The following is a 4,594-nucleotide window of genomic DNA, read 5'->3' as shown; positions in this document are numbered from 1 at the left end:
GAGAAGGAGAGAGAGAGAGACAGAGAAAGAGCGAGCACACACGACCAGAGGGGCAGAGAGAGAGGGAGAGAAAGAGAATCCCAAGCAGGCTCCACTCACCACAGAGCCCAGCGTGGGGCTTGAACCCAGAAACCATGAGATCATGAACTGAGATCAGGAGTTGGATGCTCAACTGATTAAGCCACCCAGGCACCCCTGGAGTCTTAACTATCTTTCATTGAATAGTTACTGGCCTTTCCCAGGCAGCTGCCAAAGATGGTGTTGGGGCTAGTCGTGGTACATGGATAGCCAAGGCCATCTCCTGTGTTGTCAAGTGAGCCTGATGGCTAAGTAATACTTCCAGGGAGGAGGTTGGTGGTCATGCACTGTGAGGGCATCCACATTTATGGCAATTTCTGCAGAAACAAGTTGCAATACTTGGTCTTCTTCCACAAATGCATGAACACCAACTCGTCCTGTGGGCCCTACCTCTTCCAGTCCCCTAGCTACATCTGTTGAAAGAACGGTACAACGCATTTTGCTGCTCAAGGCCAAGTAAGGTCCAGCCACCCTGGACTGCCTCAGGGTATTTAACAGGATCCCACTCCTGGTCCCATCACCCCTACCTCATAAGAAAAAGTGGATGGTGGTTTTTACTGCCCTAAGGTTGTGCATCTGAAGCCCACTCAGAAGTTTGCCTACCTGAGGCACCTGGCTTGCAAGTTCTCCTGGAAGTACAGGCCATGATAGCCACCCTAGAGGAGAAGAAAAAGGAGAAGGCCAAGACTCATTATAGAAAAAAGTGGTAGTTCGTGAGGCAGGAGAAACAGGCCAAGAAGAATGTAGAGAAGACAACTGACAAATACAAAGAGGCCCTCAAGACCTATGAACTCCTGGTTTGGGTCCAATCAAGATTATTTCTCATGCTTGGCTTGGGCTTCCTTTCTTCCACTGGTACCCTAAGATGTAGGGGACCTAAATGTGGCCGTCCCAATGTCCAAGTGCCACAGGCAGCCACTTAGGAGTGGTCCTGAAAACAGCAGAGAGGAGAATACCTTTAAGTGGGCAGAGTTTTGACTTGTGCATCTGATAGTTTACTTTGAGTAGAAAGCTATGGGTGCTGGCAAAAGGCTTGTCTGCTTGGTCAGAGTCTGTGGGGAGAAAGACAAGAGATAAAGGGGTCTGGGAAAGAGGCGTACGGATGAATCTATAAAAGTGGATATGAGATGTGAAGATTTTTGTTTCACATGTTAATGCCCAACAGAGAGCATCCATTACAGAAGAGGGACTAAACAACAACAAGAAACAATAACTTGTCCAGATAACATCACTGAGTCTCTGCCATTAGTTACACCAGTATTGGTCCAACAGGCACACAATAAGAATGGAGACAGGAATGGAGATTATACATGGGCCCAATAGCGTGGGCTCCCATTTACCAAGGCTTATCTATCTACTGTCACTGTCAAATATCTGACTTTCCAGCAACAAAGACCAATCAATACTTGGCCCACAATATGGCACCATCACTTTAGAAGACCTACCAGGTACTTGGTGGCAAGTTGTCTACACTGGACTTGTTCCACCCTGGAAGTAGTATCAATCTATCTTGACTGGAATATAAACATATTCCAAGTTAGACCTATTGCTGAAGTGTCTTAGCTAGTACTACTGAGAATTTAAAGTGTTTGGTCCAATGACCAGGGCATTAGTATAGCAGTGCGTATATGGGATCCACTGATCTTTTCATAAACTATACCATCTAGACAAACTGCTAGACTCATAGAGCACTGGAATGACCCGTGGAAGATTCAGCTGAGGTGCTAGCTTGCAAAGGATACCTTGTGAGGAGGGACATCATCCTCCAGGACTCAAGGTAAACTCTAAATTGATATTCATTATACGGTACAGGGTTCCCAATATGGCGAATACATGGGTGCAGTAGCTGTAGCATGCAAGTAGGAATATTTCTGTACACTGATTACCAGAGATTCATTTGCGGGATTTTTAACCTTCTTTCCACAGTGGTTAGAGGTTTTGGCAACCTCAGGAAAAGTCCCATTAAACCCCAGCTACTCCTGGTCACTTTAGGATCTTCATTCCAAGAAACCAGCAGGAGAGTATAATTGAACCTGATCTTCAGTAGGGCAGCTGTTATGCAATAGAGACAGGAAAGAATACATTTCATACTCAGGTAATCCATTTCGGTATCTTGGTTTCCACTTGACCAACTTAGGTAGTACATGGATAAGTGCAACAGCCACAACTTGAGAAGGACTTGGTGATCAATGGCTAAGTCCTCTGAGGGAAGAGGGTCTAGGTCATTGCACTAAATAAGCTACCTTGACAAGCAGAGGGTGAGGGGAATCTAGAATGGGTGGCAGAGAAAGGAGATGATCAACCTCAATTATGGCCCCAAGAACAGCTTTAAGGGCTGTAATTAATCCCACCAACGCTTTTTCTAATAAATTTCTCCAGGAAAAGAGATCTGATAGAACTTTGGAAGAGATTCTCCTAGAATGTATTATATATATAAAGGGGTTGATGGTCATGGATATCATGGTACACTGCAGAGATCTCCCCATCCAGGACTGAAATCATTCCACCTGCTGCTAGAAGTATTGGAGGATGATACATTTCAATTGAATCCTACTTCAGAATTTACTTCAAGTTCAAGTAAGCTCAAGAAGATTACTTTTCTGGGCTCAGAAAAAATGACTGGTCACTGAGGTAAGCATAAAGTCCTCAGAGCTCTCTGTAGAAAGGCTGAGGTCTTTGCTGAATTGCATCACAACACAACTTCTTCCTCTGTTCAATCTTACTTCCTTTACTCTTTCCACAGGTGGATCCCAAGAGCACTCCCCAATGAAATTTCTGTCCCTGAGCCTTCATCTCAAAGTGTATTTCCTAGGGAATGTGACCTGTAAGAAGTTCCCCTTCCCTATGTACCTTATAACTGTTAAGACCTTTTGTAAAAAATCAAAATTTATTAAATAAAAAGGGGCTTTATTGGTTCACATAACTGCACAGGTATCAGGATTGATTTGATTCAGTGGATTAATGGTGTCAAGGACCCAGTTTTGCTCCATTTCTCTGCTCTGCCTTCCACAAAATCAGCATTATTCTAGAGCTAGCTTTGTTCACATTGACAGTAGCTGCAGTAATTCCAGGGTTTATATTCTCAGCCCTCACGTTCCAAATGGAAAGAGAGCAGGCTTTTAGTAGCTTTATTTAAAGAATAAGGAAAAATCTTTCTCAGAGTCACTAGCAATTCAAGGTTCAGAGACACAAATTGGTCAAAGGCTGGGTTTCTTAAGCCACTTACTGGCAAGAGGTATGGGATTACCTTGAGTGCTTTAAAATAATCAGTTCACTCCTGGAATTGTTGGTATGTTTTAATCTTTGCCTTCTACAACCACACAGATGGGGAGGGATGGAAGGGATGTTGTGGAGACAGATATATTCATTTGCTAGGGCTGCCATAACAAAGTACCACAGCACAGAGTGCTTAAAGCAGAGAAGTCTATTTTCTCACAGTTCTAGAGGCTAGAAGTCTGAGATTAAGACATTGGCCTTTCTCCTTAGTTTAGATGACCATCTTCTCCTGCCTTTGCATGGTTTTCCCTCTGCATGCATACGTCTCTATGTCCTAATCTCCTCTTGTTATAAGCAACCAGTCATATTGGATTAGGGCCTACCCCAAGGACCTTATTTTAACTTAATCACCTCTTTAAAGACCTTGTCTCCAAATACAATTACATTCTGAAGTGCTAGGGATTAGGACTTAAATACATGAACTCTGGGGGACACAATTCAGCCCATAACACAAACTCAACATCAGCATCAATTACATATTGAAATATTTCATTTGCTTGACTGTTGCACTAAATTGTCAAGTCTTTAAGGGCAAGAACAGTATCTTATTTATACCACCTATGCCTAGCACAGAGCCTGGTACACACTAGGCAGTCAATACAAGATAACAACTGCTTGCTAAGGACTATAGTTTGTTGCATCTTGTAAGTATGAGGTCACTGGTGACTTTTTTGAGGAGCAGTTTCAATGGAATGGTGGTGACATAAACCTAATTGTTGTGGGTTTAAGAGTGAATGGACGAGTTTGACAGTATAAAAATTATGACTTTCTTATGACAAAAGCCACCATGAACAAAGTCAAAAGATGATTATGATAAAAAATAGTACCTACATATATGGAACACCAAGGGTTAAGAGCTCTGACAAAAAAAATCCTATAAAAAGACCAGAAAAAGATGAAGACAAATAGTATGAAAACATACAAAGGCTATACACACAACCCAAAAATACATGAAAAAAAGTTCAGCCCTATCAGTACTCAGGGAAACACTAATTGAAGTAACAGTAAGATAGCATTTAATGCACATTACATTGACAAAAGTTTAAGATTCATGCTTCAGTCCTGGCAAGAGATGGATAAATAGACATTCTCTTACCTTTTGGTTGGCACATGAACTGCAGTAATTCTAGAGGTAATCTGGCAGTGTCTGACTCGAGACATCTTTGGTCCCAAGTAACAGAAAACCCAACTCACCCCCCGCAAAAGTTATTTACAGAGTCACATAACTGAAAATCTAGAC

The 4,594-nt window shown here is 42.4% G+C and overlaps 1 pseudogene; it reads left to right on the top strand.

The window, feature by feature from the left end:
- Nucleotides 1-280: 280 nt before the first annotated feature.
- LOC122473608 lies at nucleotides 281-1,001 on the top strand (annotated as a pseudogene).
- Nucleotides 1,002-4,594: the final 3,593 nt, after the last annotated feature.

This window comes from Prionailurus bengalensis, chromosome B4 (assembly GCF_016509475.1).
Source record: "Prionailurus bengalensis isolate Pbe53 chromosome B4, Fcat_Pben_1.1_paternal_pri, whole genome shotgun sequence".
Classification (NCBI taxonomy): domain Eukaryota; kingdom Metazoa; phylum Chordata; class Mammalia; order Carnivora; family Felidae; genus Prionailurus; species Prionailurus bengalensis.
The sequence above is the reverse complement of the archived record's forward strand: the minus strand, read 5'-3'. Positions and strand labels throughout refer to the sequence as shown.